Source organism: Cavia porcellus, unplaced genomic scaffold, assembly GCF_034190915.1.
Source record: "Cavia porcellus strain 051 isolate PalLab524CR breed Dunkin Hartley unplaced genomic scaffold, mCavPor4.1 scaffold_1, whole genome shotgun sequence".
In the NCBI taxonomy this organism is placed as follows: Eukaryota; Metazoa; Chordata; class Mammalia; order Rodentia; family Caviidae; genus Cavia; species Cavia porcellus.
This window is the reverse complement of record NW_026947484.1, coordinates 111,495,597-111,512,045: the sequence shown is the minus strand read 5'-3', so window position 1 is coordinate 111,512,045 and position 16,449 is coordinate 111,495,597. Positions and strand designations below refer to the sequence as shown.

The 16,449-nt window shown below is 41.4% G+C and overlaps 1 protein-coding gene across 4 annotated transcripts in view; it reads right to left on the bottom strand.

Moving 5' to 3' along the window:
• Lrrc8b (leucine rich repeat containing 8 VRAC subunit B) overlaps positions 1 to 15,675 on the bottom strand; it is a 68,916-nt gene extending 53,241 nt beyond the window's left edge. For 3 of the 4 annotated variants that reach the window (XM_063253895.1, XM_063253887.1, XM_063253896.1), the window contains exon 1: positions 15,536 to 15,675. The gene's annotated coding sequence lies outside the window, so the exon portion shown is untranslated. The remainder of the gene's footprint in view (positions 1 to 15,535) is intronic. The other variant, XM_063253892.1, reaches the window with a different exon arrangement.
• Positions 15,676 to 16,449: the final 774 nt, after the last annotated feature.

The window sequence follows — 16,449 nt, the reverse complement described above, 5'->3', positions numbered from 1 at the left end:
TTAATATTTGGGCAATTCATTAAGGACATGTAGACATAAAATACACAAAGACAGAATATATGAATAAGTTGAACATTGTATTGAATAAGTTGAACATGTAAAAGGTTAAAAACCAACCATAGACAACTCCTCAATTTATGGAAATCACTAATTTTCATATCATATAAAGAATACTTTATTGTAATTCTAAAACACAAAATGAGCATGCATTGACTATTTTGTTTCAAAACAGTCAAAGACCAGAAGCCAGTACTGTAATCTATTACCAATTAGGCTTGATTTTTATTAAAAGAAAATTGAACGCAAACCAACTACCTGGAAGAGGGATAACCCTAATATTTCAGTTGAGCTTTACCAGTTTAAGTTACAAAATACAAAAATAAAGCAACAGAGTTAATGTCTGGTAAGCATTAAAACTCACGTAATACACACATGTAATACACTTTGGTGTCTTTTGAAATGCACTGACTATGTCTATGGTACTGATTTCTGTATTACATCATCTTTCATTACCACCATGATTTCTGGATGGAGACAGCATTGGTGAAATAAGGCCAACGGAGTAGTAAGGCCCAAAGTGATCCTTAACTCTTCTGTTCCTTCCCATTTGGGGTGATCTAGTTCTGCCACTGATAAAGAATGTCTGAAAAATGCAGATCCCTTTTTAGCATAATACGCCTTGCAGGAGATGCTTATTACATCTGCTTTGTTCTGGATTTCTATGGGGCCTATCACCATAGAAACAAGGCACACATATCAAAAAGTGGCCCAGAAATTCCAAAAAATGTGGGTGGGTATGGGAACATTGGAAAAAGGACCTTTCACGGAGTAAAACAAAAGGCAAGAATTTCTTCTATCAGAGTTGTCAGTCTTTTTAGGGGCAATTCCAACTGAAAAAAGTAGTTTTCTTTTGTCTTCATGAGAGCAACAATAGGAAGTATCTTGAAAGCTCAATAAATATCTATGTTTACAGTGGGTAGGCTTTCCAGGCCTCAGTTTTTAGAGCTAAATGTATCTTACTAGAAGACCTTGAAGATGCCAATTAACACCTTTAAACAGTACCTCCTTTTGGAAACTGTAATAATTCCAGTGTGTAACACTTAAAATGTTTTAGTGCTAAAAGTTGAAACATCTCATTAAGGAAGTGTGGTGGGAAAGATAAGTTGCAACAAGGAGTATTTTCCTGACAGTGAGTTTATCTTACAAGCTACAGTACAGTGTTCTTAGAACAAATTACTTGGTAGGGGTGACTTTTACTCTACCAGAGTCACTGCCTCTACTGAAAGAGGGACAAGGTTTTTCCTAGCTCTTTTGCTGCCAGTCCACTTGGAAACCTTCAAAGGCACTTGATCATTTCCCATCCATTCTTTAAAATCACGAAGTTTGAAAGGTTCCTAACCATTCAAGGTTTTCATTTCTTTGCTGCCATCAGCCTGGGTTCCTGCTATTTTCTAGAACTGTTCAATACTTACAGTGTCACCTGTGTGACTGGCAAGAAAATAAGGAGCCAACCCTCCCATGGGACATTTTACTGTATGTAAATAAAAAATGGCACATGCATATCTTAGTCTGTTCAGGTTGCTTACAGTGAAATTCTATAAACTGGGTAACTTAAAAAAACAGATGTTTATATCTCACAATTCTGGAGCCTGAGCAGTTCAAGTTCAAGGCAGTGACATTTGACTGTGTCTTCATGTGTTAAAAGGCACATATTGGGCCTTGCAATGGTTTGGATATCATTCAGATGTGCTCTGAAAGTCCATGTGAGATGTGGCCCCCAGATGTTGGTAGTGTTGGAAGGTAATGGAACTTTTAAGGAGTGGAACCGACTGAGAAATCCTTACAGTTTGCAAATACTTTCATAGGGATCACGAAAGGATTATTACACAAATGAGTAAGCCTGGTCCTCCTCTTGCTCTTTCTGTTATCAGACTAGAAATGTAATCCTTCCGCTGCACATGTTCTGCGATTCATCATGTACCCAGTGTCTGCAATCTTGCTGTAGGAACTTTCAGCCTCCAAAACAGTGTGCTGAGTCAGTTTCATAAAGTTACCAGCCTCAAATATTTTGTTGCAGCTCAAAACAGCTAATTAAAAGATTCTGTTGTTGTTTTGTTTTAATGAGGGCACCAATCTCATTTATGAGAACTTTACCCTCATGATCCAATCACCTCCCAAAGGCCTCCCCTCTTAACACTATCAACTTGGGGATTAGATTCCCACAAAGAACTTTGGGGAGTGGGTAGACATTCAAACTATAGCAATGCATTAAAAAAACAACAACCATAAAAACAATCAGAGGATGTTCTTCTAAACCATAACTGCTTTTATATCTGGCTAACAAAGTCAAAGCCTCTAACCCTAGCACCTTTGGGAGAACTTGACATACCAGCTACTTACAGATTTTAATGAAGACAACTGACAACTTTGTGAAAATTTCTGATTCTTGATTTAGCCGTAGTTACAATGTCTTGAATAATTTTTACTTTGCCTGTCTCAACCTTACAGTCTTATCAGTAAAATAAAATATCTCAAGTAGAATGGAGACATTAGCTTTGAAAGGGGGTTGTAAGGATGATTGCAAGGTATGTTCAAAATTTTATGCACATGAGCATGTGCGTATGGTAGGAAAGAGCCTCAAGGATATCTGGGATGTAAAAGGTTAACCACCAACAGATACCTTTTAGGGTCTCTTCCACTGAACTTCAGAATACCATGACAAATCGTGGTATTTAATTTACTTTAGCCCCACCACTCTAGCTCTTCATTCTACTTTTTCTTTACAGCATGTCTTAGGATATGTAGTACACAAAAATTTTATTTATTGTCTTTACCACTGGATGTATCCCCAGCACCTGGTATGATACTTAGCACGTATTGAATGCTAAAAAAAAAAAAAAAATCTGTTGAATGAATTTTTAAAAATCTGTAAAATGAAGCACATCACCCTAACGACTCAAATACATTTCTTGTTTAAAAATCTGGGAGTCTGGTATGAGCTATGTAGTGTACTACATATTTTACAAACATATTTATTTCATTGACTTAGTATCACTTTGCGGGAAGTTTCTAAATCCTTAGAGTCTTAACAATCTGTGAATAGGAGCCAGGAAATGTATCACAGGAAAAGTCACTTTATTAGGATTTGAGTTAGTCACTATGTATGACGTTTGCTTAGATAAGCCATGTATTCCCTGTGGAACTCAGTTTCCACACTTGTATTAAGGGATAATATCTGGTCCATGTCTGCAGTTATGAGGATGACAAGTGTGGGTATCAATAAAGTGTTAGAAGTGACATGACTAACGATGTAATGTAATCCCATTATTGTTGCAGGAGAGATTTGCTATACTGAAGACAGAAGTGAGACAGCAAGGAATGGCTGCAAAGTGTTCTCTGACACAAGGAACAGAAAGTGCAGGAGATCCCAGGAAAGTCTCCTGATTCAACAGAACAACAGCCAGGTCAACTGTAAACCAGGCTGTTTAGCCTTTCTCAGACTACATTACTCCACAGAAAGAATGTCCCAACTCCAGCCCGATCACAAACATTTTTGCATGTCGTGTTTCATAACCCCCTTCAGGGAAGAAATTAGTATTTTCAATAATGTTAAACATTTTTGTTTTCACTAGGACTAAGACTCTTTTTAGGGTAAAAAACCCCCAGATTTTTCTTAGAAATCAGTCCCCCACTGACCTAGATGACTCTCAGTTAAGCACCCAGTGATTTAGCCAAAGTTTTTGTTGTACTTAGTCTAATAATAAGTAGCAAAAGCACAGTATCATTCCTGCCTGTTCATGTGTTTGGCGAGTTCATTCATGTGTTCCTAAAATATATGATGATGATAAATCATTCTGGTATCCAGTGAGATTCTACTGGATATATTTAAAAGAAAGATACACTTTAACCATGTGCTTTTCCTATTGAATGTCCCACTACCAAGAAGAAATCTTTAAACTGGCCTTCCAGGGACCTTTTACCTCTTAGAAATGAAATATAATTTGATCATTGAAGGCTAATTTAAAAGCCACCCAAACAAGTGATCTCTAAGCTGGAGTACAAGGTCTGAGGTTTTTTATTTGTATGAAGAGGTACCCTAGAGGCATCAACTAGCATCATCAACTAGCACTGCCTAAAAGTATCTCTTTCCAAACATTGGTTGCTTTGCTGGTTCTTTCTATTTCCTTTTCTTCTCTTTTCAAGTTCATCATTTTTACATATCATTAACACGGGTAAACACTCACTTCTTAGGAGTTAGCTCATGGTATTTGGCTTTGGTGTGTAAAAATTTTAGGTGAACAAGCAAAAGGTCATTTTGAAAAATTCAAAGGGTTAGAAATGTTGAGAAAATGAAAGACTTGCAAGACTAAGCAGCAAATCCATCTTAAAGTTTCAGTTATTTTGCTTAGAACAGTATCAGAAGATAATCAAGTTGTCAGCAACAGGACACTGACAATCAGTTTGGTGTTCATTCACTAGGAAATTTAAACTCAGTTTTAAAAATAGGTTACTGTTTTATCCCATTTTACCTTATTTTTGGCTATCATCAAAAAATCTAGTTACAACAAATGCTGTTGAGGCTGTGGGGGTGGGGTGGGGAGGAATCCTTCTACATTGTTGGTGGAAATGTAAACTAGTACAACCACTGGAAATGAGTATGGAAATTCCTCAGAAAACTAAAAATACTAGAAATTCCATTTGACCTAGCTATGTCCCTTCTAGGTATCTTCTCAAAAGGGTTAAAAAAATCATCATATTACGGGGATACATGCATACCCATGTTTATAACAGTACAATTTATATAGCTAGATCTTGGAAACAGTGTATATATCCATCAAAAGACGAATGGATAAGGAAAATGTGATATTTATGCCTAGTGGAGTACCAGTCTGCCATAAAGAAAGATAAACTTGAAGCATTGATAGGCAAATGGATGCAACTTGAGAACATGAAGTAAAATAAGTCAGACACACAAGCTTAAATATGTGGGTTCTCTAATATGAGAAACTCAAAATATAAAAGAGAAAATATATATAAGAAGTAGGAATAAGTTCAAGTAATGATCCAAATTATCTATTCCATTGCTTCAAAAACATTTTCATATGCTAATTTATTTCATTTACACTCTAGGTACTAGTTTTTCTTAGTTCACTAAAAAAATTTTTGTGCTACTGTTTCTTACTGTATTTTTATGTCTATGTCTTGAGTTTTGAGAATTTTTAAGATTATGATACAGTGTATTAATTATTGATCTCTTATTTTGTTATGAATTTTTTTTCTTCATAAAATTAGAATGGGATTATACTGCCTTCATTCCCATATATTTATGTCTGTGGAAAGATTTCAATAGTTTTCTGTCACAAGAACTTTAAAATAAAGTTAGGGTGTGTATGTATTATAGGAGTATCAGGTAATCAAGCAGACATTGAAATACAATACATTCAAATTAAGTTTTAAAGGCGAAGAGGAACGAAATATATTCCATGTTCAAAATAACTATGTAAACACCTTGACTTTTTGTAAAAGCTTGGTCATGTATTTCTAAATGGACGATAACAGGCATTACAGTTAACTTCCACTGGGTACATTTAAAAGGGTGTTTGAAAATCAACATTTGCATTATCAGAAATATCTTTCACAATTACTTAAAATAATGATAAAAATTTTAGATATTAACTTTAAAAATCTATGAGAACAGCATACAGCTCTCAAAATCCATTCAGAGGGTACTCACAGAATACTGAGAGACAGTTTTAAACTACCTTTAAGTCAGGAACCTACGCTAAACATGTGAAAGGGTGACTTCTAAAATAATCCCAGAGTCAAGATTATTAAGAAAAGTGTAAATTTTGCCTAACACTTCTCTTGCAAGTTGCCAAATGTGGAATTCTGAATCCACTAAATGTCTAATAAACATAAGCTCAGTGATGAAATATTTTTGCTATTCAACAGTATCTTTTAAATGTTAAGTATCTAACCCCCAAGGAGATATTTTTTCAAATCTTAAGTTAAATACTACTCAAAAGTATGAAACTGAAATGCACCTCTACACTAAGAAATACATATGCCAAATTTCATTCCCTAATTCTCCTCTGGACGTCTACTGACTGCACGCTCACAGAATGTGGGCCCACATATACCTAGACAGGAAGCCCATATACCCATGTTAGTGACTGAACACAAAACTGAAGAAGGCCCTTCTTTTTTCACTGCAGATTGAACTCAGTGCCCTCCACATGCTAGGCAAGTATTCTACTGCTGAGCTACTTCCCCAGCCCTTTACATTCGAGACAATCTCATTAAGTTACCCAGGATAGCCTGGCCTCCAAAGAAATCCTTCTGCTTCAGCCTTTTGAGTAACCAGGATTATAGGCATGCACCACCACATCTACTTTAAAAGACAATTTTTGTTTTGAAGAAACACCAAGGAGGACGCAGAGCTGTTCTCTGGCACAGGTTCACTGTTTTGAGGCTCCAAGGTAGCACAGAGGTAGGAGTCGAAGGCCTTGGAGTAGGTCAAGTAGTGAGATTATGTCAGGCATGGTCTTCTAGAAGAGGGATACTTGAACTGAGTCTTAAAAGATGTGCATTAGTGTCAAGAGGATCCTAGATAAAGAGAAAGAACAAAGCCGTAGAGCCACCTGGCTACCTAGAATCTTCCTATGTGGCAGATAATTCAGGAGAGCGGTTATAGGGTATAACTGTGAACACCACATCCATGGTACCTGCACTGGGGATGCAGAAATGACAGAGTTGCAATGGGTCAACCTGAACAATGGCAAGAGTCAGACAATAGGGGACTGTATTACATGGGACACCGAGGAATCTGAGCTTGCACCTTGTGGCAGAGCAGGCTCGGGAAGACAATGATGGGATGAGATTGGTTTTTTCGAAAGACGACAGTGGACAATAAATTTGGGGATTAGGAGATGGAAGATGGGTGAGAGTACAAATTAAACTATCAGCCAACAATTTCTCAGGTGCTTCCTGGAAGGACTCTCACAGTGGAGGGGCTGTGGAGGGCAGAGTGATACCATGGAACCTGAAGGGCATGGCCTCCAGACAAATGAGTTCCTAGTGATGCAAGCAGGAGTAGAAAGTGAAGAAAGTGAAGACGGATGATTTTTAGTTCCAGGTTTCTCTGAGTTAGATATGTCGTTGGACAAACAGTATTTAGCTGCAAAAATACAGAATCTACAGGTCAGTGATGGTAAGCCTTTTAGAAATGAGTGCCCAAACTGCAATCCAAACCCCATTTAATCCATTGCTAATTGTCAACATTGCAATTAAGCCTAAGTACTAGGGTTTCAGTTTAGAGAAAACAACTCAAGCATTAATATCTTTTGTCTTAGGAGAAAGACAAAAGACATGTGTGCTATACGTTTGCCACCATTGCTATAGTAAGTTGTAGGGAAAAGGAAGATGGTCAAACATTAATTCCAGGCCTGTGTTTGTTCTGTGAAGTAGGTGGCACAAGTATTAATATCCCTGTTTATGCTTAGTGGGGTAAAATTATTTGCCCAGAATCACCTGGGCAGCTTATCACATAGTAGTCTTAAGCATAAATCAATAGACTGAGACAAAGTCCTTGCTTTTGCAGAGCTTGTATCCAGGCAGCGGTGAGGGGAATAGAACATAAATAAGCAAGCAAACCATAAACCCAGGTATGAAAGACTGATGGAGATAGGAACAGACACACAGGGACAGTTTCTGAGGTCACAATGGTAGTGATCTTTTCCTGAGGAGCAGGAAGTAGGCACACTCATATTGGAAGAGGGCTGAATCTGAAAAGCCAATGCTGTACCACTGAGGGAGGAATTCCAAGTGACAGGACAGATGTTGAGGAAGAAGTCCAAGTTATAAGATTTAACTGGGGGAGGGGTGGATATGAGAAGTCTGCCACCTTACAGCAGCCTGTGAATCTGACCACTGTACATAACACAGCACTGCAGAGAGCAGCATTATGACTCACGAACGCTTTTGGAAGACGAGTCAGAGCTCAGTGGAAGACTATTTTGGCACTGAAATGGGGCCAGGAACAAACCAATTTTGCTTAGAGAGATGAACTTTTAAAAATTTCTAGATCTACAGAATTCATCTTAAATGTATCTACTCCAAGCAAGAAATAACCTAAAGTCCAAGAGTTGAGGGTTTTGTCACACCTCCCCCCCAGACTCAGTCATAGCACCCCACCATGGGTGGGGAGTACATGGAAGCACAGTTTCTTTCAAGATTATGGCAGGATGAGCATTTTTGTACAGTTTTGTAGCTCCTCAATGGATCAGGTGGATAAAGCAAAGGTATATGGATCCCACCAATGTACCTGCCATTGGTATTTGGGGTTTTGCTCACAAACATGAAAGCACAGCGGGACTGGATTTGGGGACTTTCACTGCCCTCCTAGGCACACAGGCCTCTGGAGAACACTGCTCATGCCCCTGACCAGGTCATTTCTACTGTTTCTTTATATACTCATTATTTTGTAAGCAGTGTGTCCTGTTTGTTTACATAGTTTCAAATTCCAACTTGCTAAGGGAAATATCACACTCCTAGAACTCTCTTTGAAAAGATCTTGCATTAAAGCTCCCTTTCTAAGACACATCTGCTTGGTGTATCAAAAAGAAACTATCTTTAAAGTTTACTAGTCTCTAGCACAGTAAATTGAGAAAGAACTATTCTTGAATTATGTAGCCACTTTCACATTATCATATAACATTTTATCACATTATATAATAGGTATATTTTATATATTTATTTTAAAGATGGCTTCAAACATCATGAAATGCTTCCTCTGGAATGCCGCAGAACACCTGCAGATCCTTGCCTCCAGGCAGGCTCATATCATGTTTGGGCTCATTTTAAACCACGTCCTTCCTTCATCAGTTATTGTAGCCCAGAGGCCAATTTTTCTTTCCAAAACTCACTATTTAGTCCCTCAGTACAAGGCATTTGCACACGCTTTCACAGCACCTCCACATCTTCCTGACAACTTCCACAATGGCAATTTTCAGGTGAAACTGATTCATTCACCTGTCTATCTCCCCCAAAAATCTACAGCTTTTGTGAGGGCAGAACCAGATGTAGTTTTCCTTTCCACTGCATCCCCAAAACCTAGCAACAGTTTTTGGCACACAGTAAATGCTTAATAAATAGCTGCTACGAAATAAGATGATATATGTTTAGCTTCTTTCTGAGGGTGAATCAGTCCAAACTTTAAATCAAAGCTAAACGAGAAGGTTTGGCTATCTGCTTTGCTTTATTATTATTATTATTATTATTATTATTATTATTATTATAACTACCGTGTTTTGATCACTTTTCTTGTTACTAAGATAAAATACCTGAGAACTACAACTTAATGAGGGGAATTTTTTTTGGCTCACAGTTGTACAACTTTCAGTCTTGCATGGTCATCTGCTACAAGACAGGACAGCAAAGTGGAGGGGTATGGTGGAGGAGAGCTGCTCACACATTAGCATCCAGGAGCAATGTCAAAAGAGGAGGGAGGAAGGGAGATATAATCTTTACGGTCAATCCAACATTTCCTCTAATCTGCCTTCATCAGTCAACATTGTATTTACCTGTAAACTCCCACTGATGAGAATCACACCCTGATGATACAATCACCTCCACAAAGTCTCACCTATGAGCACATGGTGCTATGGGAGAGACATCTAGATATAAAACCATAATATTCTGCTCCTGCCCTCCCCTCCAACTCACACGCATCTCTTTATGCAAAAGGCATTTAGCCAATCTCTGAGCTATTGCCACAGTTGAAACAGTTTCAGCATAACTAAAAAGTCCAAGTCCCAAGTGTCCTCTGAGACTTAAGGCAAACTCTGAGTTGAGAGTCCTCGTAAAAAATCAAAAGAAATTAAATACTGTTGAATACAAAGGCACAGGGTATACAATCCCATTCAAAAAGGGAGGACCAGGAGGACAGAAACCAAGCAAGACAGAAATCCAGCAGGGCAAACATTAAATCTGGTAGTTCCATGTCTAGCACCTAGGGCAAATTGTGGTGACAAGATGTGGATTCCAAAAGGTTTGTGTGATCCTGAGCCTACAGCATTGCTGGTGGCTGCAGCCCTTATGGTCTTCTCTCTTGGGCTGATTTTGCTCACTTGTTGCAGCTTTTCTCAGATTACCTATATTCGTGGTTTCTCTAACTTTTTGGGGGGTCTCAACAGCATTTTCAGCTACACTCTTAGTTTCATTCACTGTCCTTTCAAGGGCACACTGCCTAATCTCCCTGGCCTTCTCCTGAAATCTAGATGGTAGCCTCCCTGACCCCGTATCTCTTGCATTCTGTGTGCCTCTAAAAGCAGCACCATGTGGTTCATGCCAAAGTCTTCTGCCAATGGGAACAGTAGTCAGGCCCCCTTAAACTGCAGCTGCAGAGGTGTCCAAATGACCAGATGGCTGACTGATAGGAATCAAATCCCAGGGAAACTGTGGCTGAGTGCTAGCTTCTGAATCCCAGGGAACAAATTCCCTAGGTACCAGAGCACAGTGCCCCAGGGCTGTCTTTTCAAAGCAAAGTCTCCCACTTCTGCAATGTTGAGCCTGCAAAGGGTGGCTGGGGTCTTACTTATTCCTCACATTCCCTCAAGTTATGTTTCCTTCTGTCCTGTTGTGGAGTACTTGGCTTCTTTTTAAATGAAAATCCATTTGACCACTAAGCTCTTTTCTGCTCCCATCTTTCAGGTCCCAGCTTTATCTGTGCTTCCATTGTGATCAAATCCAAAACTTTTTGTCATTCCCCTATGTTCTTTGTTGTTCTTAGTATAAAGTTGGCTAACTCTCCTCCCTCAATAGTAGCCATGCCACAATCTGAATTGTGGGCTATCTTGAAATTTCTATCACCAGATTAATCTACCACCCTGAGAACCTCAGTCTCCTGCAAAATCTTAGGACATGAGCAAAATACAGATAGATTTTCTGCCATACCATAAGGCACATAGTTTGCGGTTCAACTGCCAAGTCGTTCTTTCTACTTGAAATCTCCTGAGCCTAACCTTTTAACATTTGCCTTTTTACTGGCATTCTGGTCTTCTAAGCTCCAGACAAAATTTTTCTGAGGTCCACTAAGCTCTGGTTACGGGCATTCTAAAGCTTCCTCAGCTAGCACCTATAAACTTTTCCAAACCCTTCCTACAAAGCAGTTTGAAAGACTATCTGCAGTACCAAAGTCTATATCAGTGTTCACTAGAGGAACAGATGTAATATAAAAGTGATACATAAAGGATATACTAAGAAGGTTTATAATTGGCCACTTGTGGAATCAGGGGTGGAAGAATTCAGTAATTCAGATCTGGCCAAATTTGAAAGGAACAACTACCTCCTATATTAGGCATAATACTAAGTATTTAAGATACTCTTTCTTTACATAATCCCAGTATCTCATAAGCATCCTAATTTATACATACGGAAACAGTAAGAGAGCCTATGGTTGCACATTAAGTGGCAGAGCCAGGATTCCTATCCAGGTCTCTTTGATTTCAAGAGCACATGTATGTTTAAACCTAAATAGTGTTTTTAACTAAGAAGTAAATTCTGTTATGTTTTTCTTTGCCATTCAAGCAACCCACCAAGTAGTGCAAATGGCCAAATGCCAAGGTACAACCCACCATGCCAAGGTGCAACTCAACAAGTAGTGCAAATGGCCAAATGTTAAAATAGGATTTGACCTGGTACCGATAAAAAGGAAAAAGACAAAAAAAAAAAAAAAAAGGATTTGAATGCTAACAATGTAGCAGCAGGGAAACAGAAAAAGAATAAGGAAGAATACAAACTAGCCTTTACCAAAAGCTTATCTTACGTCACATACTGCATCAGATGCTTTAATGTGTATTTCTTTTAGTTTAAGAATCCTGTAGGATAATACTAGAAAAAAAAAGTAGGGGGAGGTTGGGGGTTTGGTTTACTGGTATAAGTGCCTGCCTGACAGTGCGAGATCATGAGTTCCATCCCTGGTACCAAAAACAAAACAAACAAACAAAAAAGAAGGGGGAGAGGATTAGAACAACTGTGATGTTTGGCTACCCCAATTTTCATTTCACCCCTTATTCTGCCACTAAAGATGAGATCCCCCCATACACTTTTTAGCTAGAAATATGACTGTATAAATGATACATTTTCTGACTCTCTCACGAGGGGAGGTCACGCACTAATCTCTGAGCAATGATATGTAATAAGAAGTATACAGCAGCTTTCATAAAATTATTGTATGAGACTGTAGGCTTTTGCTTCTCCCCTCCTCTTCCCTTTCTTCTTTTCTCCTTCTGCTACCTGTAACTTTGATGTGATGGCTGAAGCTTCATCTTGGGTCATAAATTGAGGGCTTTGTATTATGTATGGTAGATACAATATATGGAACTTTAAGACTGCAGAACTGTCACAGATCACTGGATTGTCTGAGTGTCCCTTTTTTTTTTAATGTGAAAGAGAAACATTTCTTTGATTAAGCTATAGTTCTTTGTGGTCTCTAACTGGTAGCTAATCTGAACTAATCCAGCAACTCATTCAAGTGATGACAGAGTTGAAATGCAAGCCCACTTGTCTGGAAAGTTCATTCTCCTAGATCTGAAGAACTCTTTAATGTAATTTGCAATAGATTTTTAAAAAAGGTGTTTCAAACTGCTGAAAAAGAATTTGATAGAAGAAAATATGAAGGTTTGAATACGCTCTCAATTCTGCATGCCTGGAAAAGACTCCAAAGGAATATACTACTCAACAGTAAAGAATTTGGTCTCCACCAGAGATGAGCAGAGAAAAATGTCAGGAAATCTCAGTAACAAGCATAGAATTGGAAGTAAAACTGGTGGGGAAGGGTAGTGTGTGGGGAGGGAGCTGGTAGCTTCTGAGAAAGATGCTGTGAGTCGAATGGTGGACATTGCAGAAACGAGCTATGGCAATGCCCGGGATGAGACAAGAAAAAATTACAAAGGGCTATGTAACAGAACGAGATGAAGTTCCAATACACACAGCCTGGAAACAGACAAGGAGAATCATGTGCCCATATCAAAGCCAGAATAAAGTTCAAAAAGGCAAAAAGGAAAGGTCATGGTGGAGGCCCTGACAACTCATTTTTATTCATTTCCTTTACTCTCCTCACAATAGCACTGAAGGAGGGAATTTAAGTTGTGTTGCAACTGAGTAGAATCTTAAGTGAAAGAAAGTCATAAAGCACAGTCTACTATTAACTTTTGTTGAATTTCTAAATGAACAGCAGTGATAAGAACTGAGGAGAGTTATGCAGTGATCTGAGCTAGTCCTGGTTTTATTCAAGACTAATCAATGATCCAGAAAAAGAAAAACAGGTTACAAAGTCTACACTTTGTACATTTTTAAAGTAAATAACAGTAAATAAATCACAATAAGGGCATGCAGGAAGTTTAGAAAATATACATGAAAAATAAAAGGAAAGTAGGCAATAACAATAAAAAGTAGCAATATGAAAATGGACAGGACACAAATTATAAGGTACTTTTTCACTGGGTAAATCAATTCTTCCCTGTAAATGGGCCTCCATACTTCTTTTGGGTGGTCTCAGGTCCAAGCTATTTGCTGGTGCACCCAGGACTCAGAATTAGGACAGCAGTAAGGGATATGCTATATGGAAGGCAAAGCAAAGCACTTCACCAGGTGTGGAGTAACATGACAGAATCACAATAGCTTTTGATAGTATCTGTAAATGGCAAAAGGATGCTAGGAAGGAGAAATCAAATTTGGACATTCAACTTATGTGACTCTCAATGAAAGTGATGGACTGAACTCAATCGATTATTATTGCATGGATAATAACTAAAAAAAGAATACAACATAATCAGATGCCACTAAAATGATTAGACATTTCAAAAAATAACTATTCAAAAATTTCAGTTAAATGATTCTTCTAAATTTTAAAATGTTTTCTCCCCTTCAGTTTCAGAAACCTAAACAAAAATGACGAAGTTCAGACCACTGTGGGAAAATACCCACATAGACTATTCTAAAACATTTTGAAGAATCTGATACGTTTTTCAAGTTTTGTTGAGGCCTTTTTCATGTTAGTGTTGCTGTTTTCTTTATGAGGGTTCTAAAAAGTAAAACAGCAATGGAGAAGGGTGACGGCAGTAGGAAAGAGGCTTCAAAGGAAAAAAATCTCAAATGAAATCACTCAAAATGTGAAAGAAAATGTTCACATTAAGTTTTGTATGCTGGAACACCTTTCCAACCGAAGAAAACTAGAACAAGTTTCAAACAACAGTAAATTAATTGCAACACAAAGATATTTTGGAAACAATGTTTTAGAAACTCGACACAAGAAAATTCCATGACTCAACTGTGCTTAACGACAAATGTGCACACTTCACTCCCTGAACCAAGTTTTAGTATCAGACATGTTAAGGCTAATAATCTTAAATCACACAGGCCCAAATTACTGGGGGATCCAGCTGTCATGCTGTATTCTTTTCTAGAATGGTGCGGCTGACTGGCTGACTAAGCCCAGGCAAAAGAATGTCACCTTGGCACCCACAAATCAAGAGGGTTCTCCGGAGATGTCAATTGCGCATAAGTGTACACCAGAATTGCTAACTTATTATACTACAATTAGACTTTGTTACTTTGGCCTGTGCCCAGGTTTACAAAACCAGTTACTATTGTTATTCAGTGCTGAGGACTGAACCCCAGGCTTTGCCCATGCTGAATACACACTCCATATCACCACTATACACACCCAACCTGTGATTTCTTAACATATGCTGAACAAATTGCCTATTTTAAGTTGGCGGCATATTTATAACTTTAAATTTTCATACAGGTAATTAAGTTTTTATATAAGTTGAATGTATTCAAGGAAATCCACACACTGGTTCTTGTTTTTAGATCTAGGTTTGGGGTGCTGCTAAGAAGCCTTTCTGTCCACAAGAAGTCTTCCACAAATGTCACCGAACTAACGGCAACCTATGGATTTTGGGAAGTCAGACATTAACGCGGACCATTAAAGAGCCAACACAGCCTCTTCCCTTCCGACCTCCCAGCTACAACCCAGGAGGAGAAAAATCTTTGCGCCTCCCTCTAAATGGGCTTCAGTTGTCTTCTTAAAAGACTGAACACCCAACAGCACCAAATTGTTGGGAACAATGACTCTCCAAGAGCTTCAGATGTTTGCTAACAAGCAGCGCCAGGGCAGCGGGCAGAGCGGGGGACCCGGCGTGGACACACTGCGGGGAGGGCGCTCACCGAGGGAGACCTGGGCGGGGAAGCAGCGCCCTCCCGCCGAAGGCTCTGGCGCACGCGGGCTGCGGACGGCACACAGGGCGCCGCCTCGGCCGACCGCCCACTCCTCTCGCTCGCATGGCCCCCGCCCCAGCGGTCCTCTCCGCCAAGGCGAGGGCGCGGCGAAGCCGCCGCCTGGCCCGCTCGCAGGTGGGGCGCGGACAGGTAACCGCACCTGCTCGGCGCCCCCACCTGCTGCGCCCCTTGCTCAACCTCTCGCTTCACCGCGGTTCCCAGGGCACCAGCCCGCGTGTCCGCCCGGACCTACTTGCGCGCCCCGGCCCCGGACGCCAGCGCTCCTCTCCAGGTCTAGGCAGCGGCCGGGCGCCCGCTCTCGGGCTGCAGGCGGCCGCGGGCTCAGCGGGAAGCCCCGGCGCTGCCGGGCTCGGCGCTGACCTGCTCGCCGCCTCCAAGCGGCTCCATTGTGACGCGACGCGACGGCCGGCCAATGGGAGCGCGGCGGCGCGAACCGCTGACTGAGTTCGCGGGCGGCGGAGGCGGGGCGGAGTGGAGAGGCGGGGAGAGGGCGGGGCTAAAGCGAGGGGCGGGGAGGAGGCGGGGCGGCGAGAGGGCAGGGGCTGAGGCGGAGGGACGGGGCGGAGGCGGGGCGCAGCGGGGAGGCGGGGCGGAGGCGGGGAGGCGGGGGGCGGTGGGGCGGAGGCGGGGAGGCGGGGCGGAGGCGGGGAGGCGGGGCGGAGGCGGGGAGGCGGGGCGGAGGCGGGGAGGCGGGGCGGAGGCGGGGAGGCGGGGCGGAGGCGGGGAGGCGGGGCGGAGGCGGGGAGGCGGGGCGGAGGCGGGGAGGCGGGGCGGAGGCGGGGAGGCGGGGCGGAGGCGGGGAGGCGGGGCGGAGGCGGGGAGGCTGGGGGATGGAGCCTCAGCGCTCGGTCGGTAGCCGCGCCTGCAGTGGACTTTTCAGCTGCTAGGCCCGAGTGCTTGCTTGGCCGTGGGGCCGCGGGCCGGTGACTTACTCTTGCAGTCCTAGACAAAGCGCGGCAACCGCGGTCGCGTGGGGGACCCTGCGCAGGGGCTCCCAGCCTTCCCTGAGAGCGAACCTGGTGGTGCCCGTGGGCGCGGGCTCGCCATCTCACGTGTGCACCCGGGTAACTTGTTCTTTTCAGTAACCGTGCCTGGCCCGGGGAAAGAGTGGGGCCTCACCCCCAAGGTCCTGGAGCTCTCTACCCT